Source organism: Lepisma saccharinum, chromosome 13, assembly GCF_977018435.1.
Source record: "Lepisma saccharinum chromosome 13, izLepSacc3.1, whole genome shotgun sequence".
NCBI lineage: Eukaryota > Metazoa > Arthropoda > Insecta > Zygentoma > Lepismatidae > Lepisma > Lepisma saccharinum.
The window spans coordinates 74,201,354-74,224,416 of NC_139241.1; the positions used below are offsets into that span (position 1 = coordinate 74,201,354).

At 36.2% G+C, this 23,063-nt stretch overlaps 1 long non-coding RNA gene across 1 annotated transcript; it reads left to right on the forward strand.

The window, feature by feature from the left end:
• The first annotated feature begins 245 nt into the window (after positions 1-245).
• On the forward strand, positions 246-8,858 carry LOC145997043 (uncharacterized). Its single transcript, XR_014442854.1, has 3 exons — positions 246-377; positions 6,706-7,067; positions 8,768-8,858. It is a non-coding gene; the product is annotated as an uncharacterized LOC145997043 (long non-coding RNA).
• The last annotated feature ends 14,205 nt before the right edge of the window (positions 8,859-23,063 follow it).

The window sequence follows — 23,063 nt, forward strand, 5'->3', positions numbered from 1 at the left end:
AATGAGGCATTGCTATATAAGCAAGGAACAGCCGATTTCGTCACCGCATTCGTGCACTTGCTTCAATACAGTCATGTTGTATACAGACTGGAAGTGGGTGCTTGCGCAGAATAGAAAACAATGTATTACGCTTACTTCGAAGTACCTGTAGCTTTCTAGTTGCAGGGCCCTCCCGGCTCCTACCTTGTCCTGTTAGCGGCCTCGCAATCGCTGTTCGTCAGCGCCTTGAGGTTGGGACTTGGTGTGGGGCCACTCGTTCTGCCGGACCTGCTCTGCTTGTAAAATCAAAATTGGCAGTGCGGCTGGCGGGATGTGTGGACCCCACAGTAAACACTTCTGTTAACAAGCGATAGCTGTACAAAGGAAACATACTACAGGTAAGAGAAGTTTTATATTTATTCCCATAACAAAAGAGCCTTGCACTTTTGTTCTTATTTGCAGTCAGAAAACAAGTAGCCGGGCGAACAAGATTTTCCAGGTGCTTTGGGGAAAATTAATTTAGTTCAATTAATTCAATTAGTCAAAACGGATTTCTTCATTTTTACAGAAGAAACTACTTACGCAAATGACTTTCTGTATCATTGTTGGAAGTTCCCGAATGTATTTGCTGTCATAGTTTCATCTTTTGTAGCGATAATTCATGTTTTTATGTATAAAAATATCGCAATTGCCGTCGCTTCCATGCACGAACCGGATGTTCCGTGCGCTTGATGACGTAACCCCCGTCACTGTTTCCAAGCACCCCATGATTTTTCAAGATGGCTGACCCTGAATTTTAGCTATGCTTGCCTAACCTACCCTTCCCGTGGTAAAACGTCGATAGCGTCCCAACGGATTATTTCATTTTTACACAAACTACTTACCGAAATGAGTTTCTGTAGCATTTAGAAGTTCTTGTTGGTATTTTCTTTCATCGAGAAACACCGATGTTGTTCGTATATGCTAAAATGAACGAAATAAGTGCTAATGGAACCTAACCTCATAGGCATACCTCGTCATCATGATTGTTCGTGAGGCTATCGTGAATTTTTGGGCTACCCGTGGATTGTTTTTGGGGCTAAGGTCGATGGTTTAATAATTACTCTTTGTCAAACATTGAACTTTGTTTCATGAAAAAAGCAAAATAGCACCTTGAAGAATCTTTCGCAATGCAGAATATATAAGTACGAATGTTAAAAATGACAAAATAAACGAGTAAAGTGTGTTGGGACGCTATCAAAGTTTTACCCTTCCCGTGAATGGTTTGTGGGGCTACCCGGGAAAAAATAGTAAAAATAGAAAATTAAGAACACTGAAGTTGCCATTTTTTGGTTTAGAAGGTTGGAAACACTGCATCACTCGACAAAAAACAAGGGTAACACTTTACTATACCGGAGACGGATTTCTTCAAATTTACAGGAGAAAGTACTTATGCAAATCATTTTCTGTAGCGTTGTTGATGTTCGGGAATGTAGGTTTGATCCATTTTAATGCGAATGCATGTGGATTTCTACGAAAATCTATTTCCGACGTGCTATTGCTGCTTCTGCCATTTGCTTTCTGCACGAGAGCACAATACGCTCTTGTATTGTCCGTATATGCTAAATTGAATGAAAGGAGTGCTAATGGAACCTGACCTAACTGGCCTAACCTAACCTAGTAGGCATACCTCGTCCCCGTGATGGTTCGTGGAGCTATAGTGAATTTTTGGGCTAATGTCAATGGTTTTTGGGGCTACCCGTGGATGGTTTGTGGGAAATAAGGAACAACAGTAAGTTCTCATTAATGTAAGAAATAGACATTATTTTAGTTAGAAATTAATTATTTCACCTAAAGAAATGTTCCGCAATGTAGAATAGTACATTAGCAATGTAGAAAATTGCGAAATAAATCATTGATAGGTGTCTCCAGTATAGTAAAGTAGTACCAAAACAAGCATGAGGCACGATGATCCAGAACGCTCACGCACAAACTAAGAAAACTAACAACAATAATTACTCGTAATATGAAAAATTGAAATTATTTTCGTGAGAAATTCATAATTACACCTTATAGAATGTTCCACAATGCAGAATAAGTAAGTAGCAATGTTAGAAAGTACTAAATAAATTAGTTATAGGTGTTTTGACTAAATGAAAGTAGTACCCTCAACGTATTGGATGGATATATAACATTTCATTCCTCCTGATTTACAATTTGTTTTTATATCTATTGGAAAATCTAAACACAGTAGATGTTTTGGTACCAGTTTCATAGATCGGAGACATTAAAATCACATATTTTGTGTTTCGCATGGTTCGTACTTACCAATTGTGTATTGCGGGGTAACTGTTCCAATTGTTTTATGATTTCTCCTAGCACAAAGACTAATTATTGTAGAATTTTGGAAATCATTGTCACACAAAATTTGAACAGTCTTTAAAGTAATGAACATTGTTCGGACTCGAAAAAAAGTTATTTATGTTGAAAAAAAACATCTTGAAAATTAAATTACACACTTATGGACAAGATATTCTCAGTCGACAAGCGACAGTAAATGTCGTAGAAGCATGGGAATGAATGTAGAAGTAAATCTGAACCTTAGTATAATGCATTTAGGGACATTATGTTAATGCTAAGGGAACCAAACTTAACCTGCCTAACCTAACCACGAAAGTATATATTGAACAAAATCTTTATTAATCGCTAAAACCCCACAGTATGTGTTAACAGACATACATCAAAATCGGACCATGTAAAAATTGCATTCATAGCATGATGAAATCTCAATAAAACAAAAGGAACTTGGGCCGCTTTTTTTATTCCTTTTTTCGCTTCCGTAACACACAATATGACACACACATCTTGACTCACGTTGTGGGTATGCAGTGTTTCAACCCTCTTCACCGAAAAATACCTACTATCGTGTTAGTCACTGGTGGAAATCGGACATTATGCACGAGTAGCTGACGGATGGCCCCACGAACCATTATGCACGGTAGCTGACCGACAGCCCCACGAACCATTTCCAATAAGGTTAGGTTTGGTTACATTAGGCAAGCATAGTATTTAAAAAAAAAAAAGTGGGTTGAAACACTGACAGGGGCTTACATCATCAAACGTACGCAGCATCCGGTTGTCGTAGGGCAAGCAAATTAAAGCAATGGCAATTGTGGGTCGGTGAGATATTTCTATTGAAAAATACATGATTTCCTGGTCAAATATATTCCATGATGAAAGAAACCTCAACGAACGTTGTAAACCTTGGGGAAACTCATTTCCTTAAGTAGTTTCTTGTGTAAAATTGAAGAAATGTGTCTCCAATGTATGAAACGGTTACCGGTTTCAAAACACGTATAGATCTACTGAAAACAAGATAGTAGAGAAACTAAAAGTGAAAATAACTTTAGTATTATATTTAATATGTATGTAGTGTCTTTAGCTTAAAATGGTGGCTATATAAGTATTACATTTCATTCATCATTATTAACAATTTTTATAATATCTGTTTGAAAAAATTAGAACATAGTAGATGTTTCAAAACAGTAGACAACATTTTCAGCAGGGCAGTGACATGTTCTATTAATTTCAGAGCAGATGCCACAATGTATAGAGCGTTACATATTGTATATGCTTGCATGTATACAGGGTGTACCAAAAGTCCCATTACCCCCTGTTTGTTTGATTTGGATACAAACCTGTAAAATGTTATTTTAACAGCATGCGTATGATGAGAGGATGATATACCATTAAATCAGACCAATGACCACTATTTACTCCAGAGGATCTGTGTGCGCACCACCATTTTCAAGGCACAGTATTATTTGCTTCCAGGTGCTATGTCAAATCCTCCGTAACTTGGCTGGCATGAAGGAAGCAAACACACTGCGAACAGCTTCTTGAAGTTCCTCAGTTGTCTGATAACAATTATGGGCGACTTTCTGTTTGATGTGCCCCCATAGCTCATTATCACAAGATGTCAGGTTTGGACTTCGGGGTGGCCATTTTAAAGGTGCTGGTAAATTTGGCGATCCTCATCCAATCCGTTTGTCTCTGAACACATCATTGAGGAATTCTCTTAAAATGGCCACTCCGAAATTCAGATCTGACATCTTATGTTACGGAGGATTTCACATCCCACCTGGAGTCAAATAATACTGTGCCATGAAAATGGCGGTGTGCACACAGATCCTCTGGAGTAAATAGTGGTCATTGGTCTGATTTAATGCTATAGCATCCTCTCATCATACGCATGCTGTTAAAATAACATTTTGCAGGTTTGTCTACAATTCAAAAGGGGGGGGGGGGGGAATGGGACTTTTGGTACACCCTGTATATGCAGTGTGTATGTGATAATCATAAAAAAACAGAATGTGATGTCATTGTGGTGTGAAACCTTGATATTAATTGAATACTTCTCAAGCGACATGCCATTTGTCACTTCCCTGCGAAATCTCCCTTAGGGACAATTGGTTCCTATGCACTGAACCTAGCTTTAAAAAGAAAATGCCAAATTATACCACATTATAGAGAGAGAATACTAAATTATGAAATGCATAAAACAGTATTTTTCATTTTGGTAGCAATTAAATATAAAAAACTTAACAAATCATAAATGTTTCAAATTGCATATTATTGAAGTAATAATTCAATATACTGCTGTCGTGGGAAGTAAAAGTAAAATATAGCGATGCGTTGCATTACTGTTTCACAACAGGCTGCCTAACCATGCAACTATTACGATGCATCAGCCTGCTTCCTCTGGGCTGATATGTACAAAATTTAAATCTTGAAAATTGTTTTGTTTTAATCATGAGAGGTCAAGTGATCTGTAGAGTATTTTATTGAAGTGCCTAACACCTGAAATAAATTGAATTGCATGAATACAATTCACGGCAGAACTTAAACGAGGGTACATATTACTTTCAGTTTGTTATTCACATCAATCTCCTCTGCATTGTTACCAAAAAGAGCTTACAGCAATGGCATTTCACAAGGACTCAAAGCGACATAGACTGTTCACTCTGGCTGATTACAACTGTCACTTTCATAGCCAGAGGTGCTGGTCATTGCAACCAAGGAAAGGTATTTTTCAATGTAACAGGGAGGTATGTTTCTGGAATATATCTAGGTAAATCGAAGGGGAGAGCATATATTAATTGGCTGAAGGAGAAACAACAAAAACATTGATTCAGAAATCTGTGAACTGCTTTGGTACTGTTCTGTCAAATACAGTAGTCACCAAATGTGGTAAATTGAAAAGTCTACATGCACAAAAACAAAATGGCCCAGACTGGGATTCAAATCCGAGACACCTGGCATCATAGCACTCTGTGCTAAGAAGGTTGACAACTAGCGAGACCACATTTAAACCTGCAACCTTCTGAATACAAAATCACTTCTGTGTGGTTCATGCGTTTCAACAGCTATCATGGAAACACTTTCAGTCTAACACAGAGGTCCACATTCAACCATTACAAAATTCCTAGCCACAGCAGTGCAGCCAAAATCCACTATAAAACAACAATCAACTGCAAACAATGAAAACACGAGTGCTAAGCAATTGAGACGGAAAAAATAGATTCAGAAGCTGTTGTATTGAACTCCACTTTATGCACATTAAGTTAATAATGTTATTAGTAGAGTTGTATAAGCTACATATGGTAGGTACTACGATATGAAATTACTTTACCAGTAAGTACACATTTAAACTTTGTGCACTGTATTATTATATTGTACATATGGAAGTGCTATAATAATAGCAATAGTTCAACCTTATACTGATGATATCAGTTTAAATTTCCTGTTTATGTGGTGTTAAAATTTACCAAAATATTCTGCATGTTAAATTAATAATGGTATTAACCTAATAAGAAATTTTACATTTATAATAGAAAGTTGAGGAGTCTTATCCAGGGGCTTTCCAGCATTACGTGTTCAACATTTTACACATAAAAAGTAAGGTGCTAGACATGAGATTGGATTAACATGCTCATAATGAACTGATTTCATAGAATTATGAAGTATCTGTAAAGCATATAGGCTACAAATGATAGTAGTGTTGGTAAAATATGCCAATTATATACATTCACAAACATTTACACTTAATGCATTTAAAAACATAATTTTCAGATTGATCCTTTTTTTGTTTACATGGAGGAGGACCACTTTTCGTAGAGTGCCCCTCCAACATGTTCACTTTTGAAGCCAGTGCAAGAATTCACTTCATAAACTTAAATTTGTATTAATATAAAAACAATGACAAATACTATTGTATCACTATTTTTAAAAAATGAAAAATACTGATAGTGTACAAATTATTATAAAATTGTAAGTATGTAGTTTACAAGCTAACATACTAACTTCTCAATAAAATGTATGGTACACAACCAGATGGTTATTAGTTGTTGCTGAGAACAGAAAATTAGTTCAAGATGCATTTCAATCATCAGCACTTTTTTCCTATGAGAGCATTTAAGGGGGTTCTAAAGCCATGCTAAAGCATAGACCCAAATTTCTAAGGGTAACCGTACAACTAATATAGATTCGGTAAGGAAGAAATTTTCCGATATAAAAGATTGTTTTATTCAGTAGAACATATGAACCTTATAATTTTGTTACGATTGAAGGGATTTAAGTAAATAACAGAAAATATAAGGTCTCCATCATGTTCAAACTGCTGCGTACAGATGGCGCTGAAGTGGTAGTTTTATTAATACCTGTGCATTTTCTTTCTCTTATGGCTAGTATGGAAGATTTCGTGGTGAAACAAAGATCACATGTTCTTCCCGCAAGCATCTGAAATACTATGTGAAAAAATGAAAACATTTCGTACCTTCAGAGAGTAGTGCTTATCATTAAAACTTTTGAAGTGGCGTTTCGTCGCAATATACTCCGTGGTGCAGATTTTAGCCAACACTGTTGCCGAGATTTCACTCCGTGCTTTCTAACGATATGATCAATGCAAGTTCTTGAAAGAGTGAAAATCAAACCAAGCTACCAGAGGATATCGAATTCCGTACAGATACGAGAAAAAGGGAACAAATATTCCATGGAGGATGTTAAAAATCTGAACAAGCTCGAAGGTAAAAATCTGAACAAGCTCGAAGGTAAGTCTTAATATTTAATTGCTTGTTGCTTAATATTATCCATCAAAGTCAAAATGTTTTAAATATAGGCAAAATGTATAATTTATTTACATGTTGAAGAAATATATTCTGATGTAATATCGGTGAGAATATCGCTTCACACTGCATGACTTTTTTAACTTTCAAACGAAGTTGATAATTCTTTGTAAATGTAAAATCCGAATAGAATGTTATATTTTACGTTAGGCATAATCCTAATAATTACCGATTTGAGATCATTACTATAGCATAAAATATACGTAGCTTAATATAGATTATATCTGATATCATTAAATCAATATTGCATAAAATGCTCTATTTTCATTCCTGTAAGTTAATTTCCAAACCTACGAAACTCGTGCTATCCACATATACAACATCGGAATGTTTATTACAAATCAGTAGTTTGTTTAAATGTTTTTTTACTTTGCCCTTGTACATGGTTGAAACTAGTACTTACTGACCTATTTTCAACAAGAGTTTTTCTCTTTTTATTTTTGAAGCAGCTCGCAAATATGCATATGTATTAAGTAGATCAGGCTAAGTTAGGTTTGATTCGAATAGATTTGATGTGAGATCCCTGAATGTTTGCTAGTTTCGGACACAGTTCTGTTACCTTTACAGAAACACGTCAGAAAACCGGTTTTGTAAACTGTATGAAGCTCTTCTGTTTTCTTGTCCTTTTATAATTTAGGACGGCTCATAATGAGAGTGCATTTCGTCCAATAACTTGATGCTGTACATATTTAAAGTGTAAAGTACACCCAAACAGTTATAAGACTAAAATCTTACCGTCTATCGAACACAAGTCTGTATGTTTACTGAGAATTTCAAAATGAGTACCGGTATAGATAAATGTTCCCATACTTGCAAGTACAAGGGCAATAATTTAATTGTGGATGACACAGAGCTTCATAGAAATCATAATTTGTCCTGATTATGCTACGTATATTTGGTTCAATATCAGATTGGATTTCAGTAGCCGTTTGTACTAAATAGTGTATCGAATACCAGAGAGTTTGAAGCTTGACTAGTTTTTCTCTCAGACCTATGACTGATTGATTTTGCATGGATGCCTATTATTAACATTCCATGCAGATAAAAGTTTTTTTTAAGCTTTTTTGCTTCTTGGCTGTCTACTATAATAATTCAAATAAAAATATAGTAGGAACTGAATTTCCATTTCATAATGTATTTCTGTTATTTTACCTCCAACTTCTGCTCCTTGGAACAATGATGATGAATAATGATTTCATAAAATGGATGGTTGAAACAAAGATAATGATTAAATACATACATGAAACCAGGATTCGAACCTGGAGGAACCTCACTCCATATAGCGTTGCAATCATCACTCTACTATGAAAATATTTCTAACAATTATTTTGCCAATTTCTGTTTTAGGCTCATCATATTTAACATTCATTATAAAGTTAGATCATTGAAGTGAGCTCATATCGTGAACCAAACTGCCCTTTAATAACAGGACGATATCGTTAAACATTATAGTGCCAATTGGATCCATTATTTTCAAATCCATTTACTCAACATCTGTAAGTTCCATTATTAACTCAACTTGTCTAAGGTTGTAACAATGTAATATCAATATTTTTTAAACATGTTTTGTAAGTTCATAGTCTCATATACGATGTTAAAACTATTTTTATTTGTTCCTTTTGCAGATGAGCATTTGAGAATCTAATCGAAGTGTCTTCTACCAACAGTAAAGAGTACTATTGAAATTTGTACAAAAGGACAATAGGTTCGACCGACAATGGCAGTTGCGTACCATGGCAATTGGTGTATAAGCTTCTACGGAATATACTGTAAATCAACAAAGTGGACTGTTTGAACTGTACATGGAAGAGTACAGGGTGTCCGGCTTAGACCTTTAACATTACAAAAGAGCATAATTTTGCAGAGAAACCCAATTTTATTACCAAAATTTACATTTTGGTAGAAAAACTCATGCATTTTTTTGTCCCAGCACCAGCACTTCACACAACCTCGATATGAGCCTCCCCTGTGACACGGCAGATGTCGAACCGATATTCCAATTCTGTCCAGGTATTCACTAGCATTTGAGGGGTCCCATTGTTAATCACCTGACGAATTCTGTTACGCAGATCTTCCAAGTTCTTGACGGGCATACTGTAGACTTGGTCCTTGATGAACCCCCAAAAGAAAGAGCCTAGGGGGGAAAGAGAAAGAGCCCTGAGGCCAAGCAAGTGGTTTAGATCCTCTTCCTATCCATCTTGTGGGAAAATGCTCATCGAGAAATTCTCGTACAATGATAGCAAAATGTGCCGGGGCTCAGTCTTGTTGGAAAATGGTTTCTGGAGGCATATGAGGCACAGTGTAATGCTGAAGCATGTCTAAATAATTCGTTCCTCTCACTGTTTCTTCAGCAAAGAAGAATGGGCCTATTATCTTCTCTTTCATTAACCCACACAACACATTAACTTTTGGCGAGTCTCTCATAATTTCACGAAACTCATGAGGATTGTCACATCTCCAAATACGGCAATTTTGCTTGTTAACTTTGCCACACGTGTGGAATGCAGCTTCATCAGAAAAGCACACCTTGTCCAGAAAAGCATTGCTGTTGTCAATTTTGGTTAACATTTTGCCCGAAGACGTCTGTCTTTTAGCTTTATCATCAGGATAATTACCTTGATCTAACTGGATCTTGTACGCCCGTAGACGTAACCTTTTGTGCACAACATCATGGATAGTAGACCGAGGAATGTTGAGCTCTAAACTTGCACGTCTTATTGATTTTCTTGGGCTTCTTGTGAATGCAGTGCAAATCACTTCAATGTTTTCCTCTGATACCTTCCGCTTCGCGTACTACCCGCGCACCGACACAACACTTGCAGTTTCTCTTAGTTCTTTATCCCACATAGCAATACTTAAATAGGAAGGAACATTGTCGTGACGTTGAAGATTGAATTCATGCCGAAAAGCACGTTGAACAAGCTTCACAGATTTGTTTTCTGCCAGTGAAAGAACGCAGAACACTTTCTGCTGAACCGTCCACTTCGCCATCTTGGAATTTATGCGTTACACGCGCATCCGCGTCACATCAACTCGAAGTACTGGTGATTCTCGCAAATGGCCACAGTTGCCAGTCCCATACAAACAATAAGTTTAATTTGAAGTTTAATGTAACTAAAGTTATACTGTTTTGTAATGTTAAAGGTCTAAGCCGGACACCCTGTATATACATTTTTGCTTGCTAGCATAGACACTTGATTGAATGGTGATGATTTACTAGAAATCAAGAGTCCAAAATATGCTCAAGAAATTATGTTTCAAGCCTTAATAATATCTGATAGCAAGTGGTCATCAATTGTAAATTGTATATTAGGGGAAACAGGAGAAGAAAAAAACAGTGCCAGGGGTGTGACTTTCTTGTCTTGTCTGTCAATCATTGGTACGCATTCATTGATATTCTTGCAAGTTTAAATTTTTAGAGGTATTCAAAAATCCTAAGAAAATAAATTTCTTCCTGAATACGATGATGATTTGCAAAAGCATATCTCTCAGACAGTGGCAGCAATTAAGGAGAGGGGCAGATGGCCCCCACTTTTACCCCAATACTATACAAAACCTCATCTACCAATGGAAATTAAAGTGTCCTTGCCCTCTCCCAGTTTTGGAACCCAATCGCCAACACTGCTCTCAGAGAATGCAATAATGTTTTGCAGGGTACGATAAAGAAAAATAATAAATATGCATTGAAACCACAACGTAAATATGATTTTATATATCCCGAAAATCTAATTTTAGTAGTCCCTGTAAACAATTATTTTGTAAGCTATTGAACTTCTATTCTATTGGTATTTATTACTGTATTGTATCTTCCCTCGAAATACGTTTTTTAAATCTTATTTATACACAGAAAGGTTAATTGGGACTGGACCTACAGTTTAAAGTGGGATCCAAACCACTATATACAGTCACCGGCAATAAAAATGGGACACCTATATTCTGAAATACCTGCATTCCTGCAATGCGTTGTGTGTTGCCTAACTCAACGGCAGTGACAGAACTTGCCATTGAAAATTTGCTATGACAATTCACTCATCGCCGTAGATTTAGACAACACACAAGACGCATTGCAGAGAAGGGAGACTTTCAGGATCTAGTTGTCCCATTTTTATTTGACGATCACTTTACACCCACAGGCTATCGAACCTGGGACTCCTGTATTACAAGGCGATTACGTTACCACTTTGCCAAGGGGGAGGCTCAACTTCCTTCGCAATTCATACCAATATGTTGCTGAACTCGATGATATATCAGCAGTGTTTGAATAGTTACTCTTTAAAAGTAACTCCGAGTTAATCACTTGAGAAAGTAATTCACATATAATTACTGTTATTACTGTTCTTTAGAAAGTACTTGACATAGTTATTATTACAGTTACTTTACTCTAGATTTGTTTCATCTCGTAAGACGTTCGGATCATGAGTTGCAAGCGCGATGTCCTTTTCACCACCGATGACCACTAAATGCTAAGCATTAAGTTTCATGAAATTATAACTTATTTCTTACATTTCATGTACAAACATTGAGGCAATAAAATTCTGTTACAAAGCAATGACGATTAACATTTCATTTCATTTTGTTGAACAAACCAAATATTTTTTAGAATTTTTGTTGAACTATAAAATTACTGTGTGTCCATGAGATTGTTGGAGATTATGTATGTAGTCTTATATGGTAAGTGTTCTAATACAAATAAACTTGGGATACATCCTGACTCTTGACGAAAAAAATATAAAATTGTCCTCATGGTCTCGAGATTTTAATAATCATCAATTGATTGATTGATTTGCTTTATTTTACTTCGCTTTTTGTGCCACTTTTGGCTAGTTTACGATGATGAGATGAGTGGATATGATGAAATTGATTAATGGACACTCACGAACATCCATGCCCAGGCCAGGATTCGAACCCGGGACCCCTGGCGTCGTAGCGCGATGTGCTAACCACTCTGCCATGGGGGCCGGCTTTAATAATCGTCAATTTACCCATTCTTTGAGGAGAACATTTGGTTCAAATTAATATTTCTTTCCATGCACTAAAGTAATTGTACAACTTACTAGTTAGGTGGAAAAATAACTGAGTTACAATTACTAATTTCATAACGTAAGTAGTTCACAGTTACTGTTACTTGAAAATGTTACTGATACTTCCAAAGATTCTACATCAGCTGCAGAACTGAAAACCAGAATAGACCAAATCCGTAAAGAACTATGAAACAGGACATTGTGTGGTGACATGACATGCAAATAAATTAGATGCGCTACAAAACTGTATGTAATATTGAACTATTATAAGAAAAACAAATATGTCTTCTATTGTGTATTCAGGATTCTTCTGACATTTTTTCTTTCAAAATCGCGATATTAAAACTCAGTAAAAATAAGGGTGCAGAATTACACTTGAAGGATAAAAGATTGAGGATCGTTAGAGAGCGCTAATCTTTATAAATATTTACAAGATGTTCACTGAAATTCTGCAAATTTATGAAGAAAATCTGCTAACGTCACCGATAAAAGATATAAATATGTTCAAGTACTGTCATAAAAAGTGAATTCTACAGTCAATGCAGCATTCGCTTCAAACGTAATTGCAAATGTTTTCAATTATTTCAATTACTCTTCTTACTTTATGCATTTCGTGTTTGAATTAACTACAGTTATCTTTATGTTCTCTTCTGCTTTCGAAATATTAAAAGAAATACATAATACAATACAAGGGATTTTATATTACTATTACGACTATTACTATCTTGCATTGCTGATAAATTGTTGTATTTTTTTTCAATAAGAACATACAACTAAAATCTCATGATAAACAATTACGTTGCTCCACATCTACTTAGATTTTTCAATAAAATCTGCTAACCAACGTGATGTCATATCCCATCAAGGAGTACCCTAATCGACCAACCTGTATGTATCTACCTTGATTACGTGGAGATCTGGCAACATGGCCCTCGGTTGCCATGGCAAACGGTGCTGCCATCTGTTATCGAAAAATTACCACAAAATTGCCTTTAGTACGGCCTTAACACAAAAGTGAAATGAGTTTTCACACTGAAGCAAAGGGTCCTTTTAATCTGTAAAAAATCATTAACTGCATATGCATGACCACCAGACAGATTTTGATTAATTTTACTTTTTTTTTATGGCTAATCACAAAGATGGACAAGAATGTTATGATTTTTGCACATTGTATGGAAACATTTTCGGCATTTTTCTTATTTAACATAGTGTTTCTCACCTTCAAATATTATTTGCATTCCAGGTATACTGCATCTTTGTGTTTTACCTAGTGAGCAAGTTTTTTTCTTTTTTCTTATATAATCCAAAGTAGACACTTAAGAATATACATGCGTCAGTTAACCTTTGCAAAATTGTAATTCCAATTACTAGCTCAAACAACAAAAACATACCTATCGAGTTATATCGAACTCTATGAGCTGGATAAAGAAATCACTATATTGTGATTATATAATTATGTAACATATTTTATGTGCAACTTTTGATTGAGGATTTGATTATCATTAGGACTCGGAAGTTGAAGACCTATAAATTGCCAAAAAAAAAAAAAGACCTAAAAATGTCAAAAAAAGAACCTAAAAATTAAAAAAAAATACTTATAAATGTAATCCAAATTAATTAATAACTTCAGTTTTAATTACATATTTAATGAATAAAAAAATACAAAAATTCTGGTGGTATGGAGCACACAGTGCGAAAAAACAAAGCTTCAAAACAAGAGAAAGTTGCCACTTACAGCGCGACCTTCCAGACAAGTTACTGTTAAAGGACCTTGTACCGTACCTGCTTCAGTCGAAAAATTGCACAGAATAAAAGTTTGATACTATTGAGGGGGTAAGTCAATGCCGCAAAAATGTTGTCGCCGCCACCCACCCCTTAGGGGGTGTGGGGTAAATTTGAAAGTTGGAATGGAACACCCCCATTCGTTTTACATATTTGGATTCCGTGTTGAAAAAGAAGAATTTTTTGTTGGAAAAATTTTGTAAAAAAATTGCAAACTTCGAACATTTATAAACATTTGGTAGTTTCAGATTCATTTTGTTCCCTTTATGTAATAACTGTTTTGGTTTCCGTTGAGAACCTTGCATAAACGAATTTTATTCAAAAAATGTGTGCAAAGAATTCGGCAAAAGAAAATTGTTTGCAATTTATGTTTTTGTGTAACAATAAATAATATTAATTTGTTCCAACTCTTTGGTTTCAAGGAACAATTTCATATGAACAACAAAATTAAGTATGTTACTAAAAATTAGTTATCATTTGAGGCGCACAAATAGTGTGCAAATGTTCAAAATGATGACCGTTCTCTTCAATGCATTTCAAAACACGGTGTCTGAAGCTCCACACTGTTCGTCCCAAAATGTCAGGAGTGATAGAGGCACAAGCATCAATAATTCGTGCCGCATGTTTTCTGGCGTTGTTGGAACTTTGTGGTAACACTTTTCTTTAAGTAGTCCACAAAGGCAGAAATCAGGCGACGTGAGATCGGGTGAACGAGCTGCCCAAGAAACGGGTCCTCCACGTCCTATCCATCGACCAGGAAACTTTGTGTCCAACATGGCTCGAGCCTGAATGGAGTAGTGAGTAGTGTTGTTCATATGAAATTGTTCCTTGAAACCAAAGAGTTGGAACAAATTAATATTATTTATTGTTACACAAAAACATAAATTGCAAACAATTTTCTTTTGCCGAATTCTTTGCACACATTTTTTGAATAAAATTCCTTTATGCAATGTTCTCAACGGAAACCAAAACCGTTATTACATAAAGGGAACAAAATGAATCTGAAACTACCACATGTTTATAAATGTTCGAAGTTTGCAATTTTTTTACAAAATTTTTCAAACAAAAAATTCTTCTTTTTCAACACGGAATCCAAATATGTAAAACGAATGGGGGTGTTCCATTTGAAATTTCAAATTTACCCCCACCCCCGTAAGGGGTGGGTGGCGGCGACGAAATTTTTGCGGCATTGACATACCCCCTCAATAGTATCAAACTTTTATTCTGTGCAATTTTTCGTTTGGGTGCATTCTGCATGCGATATTCCATACTATCATTATAAATGGACCACCCGGTATGTGTGTGTGTGTGTGTGTGTATATATATATATATATATATATATATATATATATATATATATATATATATTTTCTTTACTACAGGAAGGATGTTAAAGAGGTGATGAACTGATGATGATTCGAATTGAGAATGGGCTGTAAAAATGTAGTCGAATGAACGTGAAGTTGCAAAAAAAAACAAAGCCGTTAAGACCTAAAAAAAAAGGCTAAAAAAGGACCCATAAGCCAAAAAAATGCCAAAAAAGGCAAAAAAGGACAATAAAATCCACCTTCTTCTGGCCTACCGATGACCCAAAATGAACATATATTATGTTCGGACACTAGAAAAAAAAAGATTTTTCCTCAACTTCCGAGCCCCAATTATCGTATTGTGTTCATATAAATACTTTTTCCCACAATCCTTTATGGAGTTTAGTATCTTCACACATGGTCACACAAGTATCTTTTTAACGTTCGACTCATTAAAAGGGAATGAATTAATACCAGCAAAAGTATTTTTAAAATTAACCTGGATATGTATTCTAACTTACCCAGCAATAAAAGTTATGGTTATTTTATTCCTTCTATAAATATAATATACTTCTGTCTGATATTTGGATGAAATGGCTTCCGGAGTATTAAAATATTTTGGTTAACTCAAAATCAATCAAATAATGTGATATAAATTAATCAGTGAAGCAAACTCTAAATTCTACACTTTTGTTTATTCTTTGAGCATTGTTGTCTTATTATTTCCTTACTTATTTATAAAATAATTTATCCATATATAAGCAAAATATGTATGGTTCAAAAAAATCTTTGTTTAATGGTGTGTTCTTTGTAAGCTGCAGTTTGATGATATGTCAACATTACCTGAGACAGAATAGCAATGACGATGATAATAATAATAATAATAATTTATATTATTTTATTAATATGAAATAATCGTTGAACAATATCAGTTATTATGGTATCCCCTACTGCTTCAACATTTGGTGTTTGATGATTTATCCATATAGATATTTAAATGTGATTGACCAAAACACAGGTTTAAAAATTACTGAATATTCCATATATTGCCCATATATATTTTTTACCTTTCCATATATGTGCATGCAACATATACAAAAATTTACTTTGTGACACAAGTTGTATACTTTGACACGTTGGATTATCTTGTCCATTGAACTTAGAACCTTTTGCCATCCAGATGTTGTTTCTGGTGGATCAACAACAGCCAGCACATGGGGAATTGGTACTGCACATATATCTTCATGTCTTGGCCAATAGAATGATGGGGAAGGAGCATGGGGGTGAAGAAGCTTTACAACACCTTCTTGATCTTCACCCACTTGAGATACCAATCCAAAATACCACAACTGATCATACTTACAAGCAATGTAACAACCAGGGAAGAGTTCATGTAGGGTTACAATAAAAGATTGGCAGTTTTTCAGACTGTACGTGAGAGATGGGGTCTCATCTTGACTGATTCTCCCAGCCACAATGGTGCCTGCAGAATCCAGAGGTCTGAAATTGTGGAAACTTCTAGTGCCTGGAACTGTTTGTACATCTGTAAACCGGTTTTGAAGTGTCAAATGGGTTGAATCAACTTCACCTTTCTCAATAAAGTGAAATGCAATATTTGTAATTTTTTCCACACAGAAATTGTAAAAATCCCCTGTTGTTGTGATATGTCTCTCAAATGGTCTCTGTAAACTCTCTTTTCGTGCCAAGCGTTTTGCTGTTCCGCCAATCCCATTACATTCTGATTTCCCATGGCTTGTTGCAAAGAATGACCATTGTGCCTCTAGCTGGAAGTCCTCTTCATGCAGACACAAGTTGAGAAAGTTATATTTGTTTTTGTATTGAGCAGCACTCCTGTCACGAAAATAGTGTATTTTCTTGACATGTAAAAATTTTCTTTCAGAAATCTCACAACTATTCCTTGAATTTTGTAAACCATGTTCACATCATGCTTCAGGTCATTATATATGATGCAGTGTGATGAAACAATCTTTTCCCCAACAGAGTTCTTACAGTAGACTACCACAGGATGTACAGTACATGACTCAGAAGTCCAGTGGTAACTTTGGGCCTCATCTTGGATTGTAAAAGATTGGATTCAATCTTTTATTGTAACCGTAGGTGAACTCTTTCCTGGATGTTACATTGCTTGCAAGTATGATCAGTTGTGGTATTTTGGAATGGTATCTCAAGTGGATGAAGATCAAGGAGATGATGTTGTAAAGTTTCTTTACCCCCATGTTCCTTCCCCATCATTCTATTGGCCAAGACATGAAGATACATGTGCAGTACCAATTCCCCATGTGCTGGCTGTTGTTGATCCACCAGGAACAACATCTGGAAGGACATACCACTTCTCAGACATCTGCATGACGTCAGTGCAGGAAAGAATCATACATTTGGATGGCAAAAGGTTCTAAGTTCAATGGACAAGATAATCCAACGTGTCAAAGTATACAACTTGTGTCACAAAGTAAATTTTTGTATATGTCGCATGCATATATATGGAAAGGTAAAAAATATACAGGGTGAGTCATAAGTCTCCATACAAATGGTGAAAACTGTGACTAATATTTATTTTTCCTTTTCAGTCAGGTGAACCAATGAAAAAGAGATGCCACTAACGAAGGAAGAACGTATTGACATCGTTCTGTTGGCTGGGAGTGGTACCACCCATCATGTAGCACGTACATGCAATGCAACACACAGAACGCAGGTAACCCATCACACCGTGGCCAAACTTATCAAGAAATTCAGAAGGACAGGTTCATTTGTTGCTGTCTTTGGTCTTCCAGGCCTGCTTTCGTCGGCAACGAACTTGGGCCACGGTGTCATGGGTTATCTGCATTCTGTGGGTTGCATTGCATGTACGTGCTACATGACGGGTGGTACCACTCCCAGCCAAGAGAATGATGTCAATCCGTTCTTCCTTCGTTAGTGGCATCTCTTTTTCATTGGTTCACCTGCCTGAAAAGGAAAAACAAACATTAGTCATCGTTTTCACCATTTGTATGGAGACGTATGACTCACCCTGTATATAGGCAATATATGGAATATTCAGTAATTTTTAAACCTGTGTTTTGGTCAATCACATTTAAATATCTATATGGATAAATCATCAAACACCAAATGTTGAAGCAGGAGGGGATACATTAATAACTGATATTGTTCAACGATGATTTCATATTAATAAAATAATATAAATTATTATTATTATTATTATTATTGTCATCTTCATTGCTATTCTGTCTCAGGTAATGTTGACATATCATCAAACTGCAGCTTACAAAGAACACAACATTAAACAAAGATTTTTTTGAACCATACATATTTTGCTTATACAGTGTGTTTCTAAAGGTCGTTTACAATGCTTGGGAGGTGATTCCTCACACGAAAACAAGCAAAAAGTCTAAGTTCCATTTTTACGACTGAGGCTTCGTTTCCGAGATAGGAGCCTCGCAAAAGGTGACAAAGTGATCGTCACACCTAACTGGGACGAATACTATCACATATAGAGAGGCGGTTCCAAGGGAATCATAAAGGAATCGTATGTGCTCAGTCCGGAAGTCACTATGAAAAGTTCACTGCACGCATGCGCAATGGAGTCCTCAAAGGAATTGTGGATTTCCAGCAAGAACAATGCATGGAAAAGGTATGTAATGCAGCAAGAAGGACCGTGACAATGAGAAATGCGTTAAAGACAACACATCCCGACCTCAAACATCAAAACATGAGCACTGAACACAAAATCCGAAAAGTTGAGCACGGTTGCATACCCCAGTTACACGCCAGGAATGAACGAATCATGTCATGTGGCATACGAGAGACACATTACTCCACCAGGAGGAGGGAAAGAAAAACACAATATCAGATGATTGCGACGTGTATTTTTACACGCGACAACTACGTAATATCCCCCCCCCCCCCACACACACACACACAACAAACAACAAATGCTACAATGTCTTATGCACAGACAGTGCGTGTCACTGTACACCAACTGAAGATGTCACTTTCACCACACAAAGGGGTTGGCGAGCAATACCAAAAGTGTTCCCACGCGATCATTGTGACGTAAAAGAGACCAGTTTTCGAAGTGCTGCACAGGCAAGTCTGGCTCTTGTAGTCTACGTTTGACCTTCATGACTGCTGTTCCCGCGAGAGGAGCTCGAAGGGTTGGTTCTCTCCGGCAGTCGTTTCAGTCGTGTTGCAGGTGCTGGGATATGATCAGCAGTTCGCTCTAGGTTGTCATACGCATTGAAGAGTACTAGTATGTTGTATTGAAAGAAGTTGACGTGGTGGAGTGGACAAGTCAAGTATCGCAACAATTGGTCTCTGGTGTTTGTACGTTGATACAGCCAATTTGTGCAGTGTGCCAGTGTTAAACAAAAACAATACTTTGCAGTTCCAGCTCCCTATTACACAGATGGCTGCGTATACATTTCTTAGAGAGGTTCTGCCTGAACTGTTGGAGACCGTACCTTTGGCACTGCGGCAAGAAATGTGGTACCAACACGATGGTGCACCAGCTCATTTCGATCGTAATGTACGACATTTCCTGCATGACGTGTTTCGCAATAGGTTCATTGGTAGGGATGAGCCTGTGCCTTGGCCACCGAGGTCGCCAGATCTCAACCCTCTCGATTTTTTCTTCTGGGGAGAAATGAAAACCCTCGTATACGACACACCTGTCACATCAGCTGAGGACCTCGTTGCTCGCATCAACGTCGCCACGCCGCGACGGTAGCAGATACACCTGGCTTGTTTGCCCGTACTCGACAATCCTTGATTCTTCGCTGTCATCTCTGCGTAGAAGTAAATGGCAGACATTTTAAAAACCGTCTGTGATTATTGCCCTCGGCAAATCTCAGTGAGAACACTCTTGGTATTGCTCCCCTCCCCCTTTGTGTGGTGAAAGTTACATCTTCAGTTGGTGTACAGTGACACGGACTGTCTGTGCGTAAGATATTGTAGCATTTGTTGTTTGTTGTGTGTGTGTGTGTGGGGGGGGGGGGATATTACGTAGTTGTCGCGTGTAAAAATACACGTTGTCGCAATCATCTGATATTGTGTTTTTCTTTCCCTCCTCCTGGTGGAGTAATGTGTCTCTCGTATGCCACATGACATGATTCGTTCATTCCTGGCGTGTAACTGGGGTATGCAACCGTGCTCAACTTTTCGGATTTTGTGTTCAGTGCTCATGTTTTGATGTTTGAGGTCGGGATGTGTTGTCTTTAACGCATTTCTCATTGTCACGGTCCTTCTTGCTGCATTACATACCTTTTCCATGCATTTTTTTCGTGTGAGGAATCACCTCCCAAGCGTTGTAAACGACCTTTAGAAACACCCTGTATATGGATAAATTATTTTATAAATAAGTAAGGAAATAATAAGAAAACAAAAAAGCTCAAAGAATAAACAAAAGTGTAGAATTTCGAGTTTGTTTCACTGATTAATTTATAACACATTATTTGATTGATTTTGAGTTAACCAAAATATTTTAATACTCCGGAAGCCATTTCATCCAAATATCAGACATAAGTATATTATATTTATAGAAGGAATAAAATAACCATAACTTTTATTGCTGGGTAAGTTAGAATACATATCCAGGTTAATTTTAAAAATACTTATGCTGGTATTAATTCATTCCCTTTTAATGATGATTGAAATTTTAGCAAGGCATGTTTTCGGCAACAAAATCCCGCTAATATTTTTTTTATTAATTTTTTGTTTTACTAAAATACTGATATCATGTGTTGTCATATTTTTTTTTCTGAAATGCCTATTGTTTGGTTAATATTGTTGTGAAATTTCAAAAGGATTGAATCATGTGTGAGCGAGATAGAATTTTCTTTGTAAAGCACTGCAGGTTTCAAGGAGGGCTTCGGAAATGAAGGAAAACGAGAGTTGGCTGAAAGTTTGAGAGGCCATAACTCTGAAACCAGATGAGTTAGAGGCTAAAAATTTTATGTGGTTTCTTACTACCATAGAAGGATTGAATGTACCAAGTTTCATAAAAATCTGAGATGGTGGGTTCCCTGGCCTGGTTGAACTGACGTGGAATGACCCGTTCGTTACGCATTGTGTAACACTGGCCATTGTAATGCAGTATGAAGTAGCACACACCTGTTTACAGTCATACATAGAAGTAAAAAATTTACTAATCCTAATTAAATAAAACAGTCACATTTTGCAAAACAGAATATTTTGAACTTCTACCCAACTTTTACTAAGGGGAAACAAAACTCAATGAAATATTCCATGATCCCTTTAGTGTCAATATTATCCAGTTTTTCCTTATGTACTTGACACAGTGCCACAGAGTTAAGATGCGTTTTGGTCATCGTACTTTGTAAATACTTGTGTATATATAAAAGGAAAGCACATACTTTCAGTGTCGCAAGAATAATACAGTGTCAAAAGCAAGCGCACTATAGTCCCTGCTTTTCTTCAATAGTTGCATGGGGGATTTGCTACTAGGCTACAGCCTAGGGACCGCAAGTCCGCCGCCCAGAGGGGGAGCGCACAAAAATGAGACGCTGAAGAGGGCAGAAGTGAAAAAAAAACTATCGATTATATTGAAATTCCTTAAAATTGTTATAACAAAATAAAAAAAAAACATGATGTCAAGTCTTTTTACTTGCTTTTTCATGAAAGAAGGTAGAAGAAAGGAGTTTCTAGCATTAAAATAACTTCTTACATCATAACTCTATTTTCAGTACTGCATTTTAACCCATACAAGTCCAAAATCAAGTCACATTTTTATTCAGATGTGTATATTTTATTTCAAGTTTAAAAGTGTTATTAATGCAGAGCATGCAATTGATGGAAGTTAAGATAATAATAGTGATGATGATGATAATAATCAGTGGCGTCTCGTGGCCTCAAATTTGGCCGGGGCTTATTTTTTAAAGAATTTAAAATATAATGACAATTCACATGAATTACAAAAAATAGGTATTTTTTCTTCTAGACTACAAAACTGGACTTACTTTTTTGAAAGAATTTAAAATGTAATGAAAAATTACATGAATTACAAAAAAACGGGTATTTATCTTCTTCTAAACTACAAAACTGGACTTATTTTTTTAAAGAATTTAAATATAATGACAATTCACATGATTACAAAAGAAACAGTTATTGTTGTGAAACATACCTTTCTACGAACGTTGACTCGTGTTCTTCTGCTCAGCAAATTTTGTTATTACTTTTTCGTTGAAGCCCTCTATGTTTGAAATGTATTCTATCTCTATTGTAAGCAAGCGCCAAGGCATTTGGTCTGTCTTGTCCCATTGCATTTCTTGAGCAGGTTTTAATACGCTTCAATGTGCTGAAACATCGTTCAGATTCAGCTGTTGCCACTGGAGTTATTAAAACTATGTTTGTCATTTTTACTGTTTCTGAAAAGGTACCCTCTAAATAATTTTAAATAAAAAATGAATGCAATTTACTGATAGAGTTTGTTTTTCAACTCTTCACTACAATATAAAGAACACGAAGTTCCCTCTTCTATGAAGGGATAATAAATCTGGGAAGATGCCTCTGTTTAAAGATTGTTCTCTTTCATTATGTCCTCATAGAGCAAGTTCATGTCGACCACAGAATTTTAAGCAATCGATAATTCTATTCAATATATGCCTATTTTTCCGGACAAATTCATTGTGTCTTGTAATTGACAGCGTATGTCCTTCATCAATTTGTGTTCGAACACCTGCCAAACTCACTCAAACATAGCGAATGAAAGCCACCAAAACACTACAGAACAACATGCGAGATGGAAGGCGACTCAACCGAACTAGCCCCGAATCAGC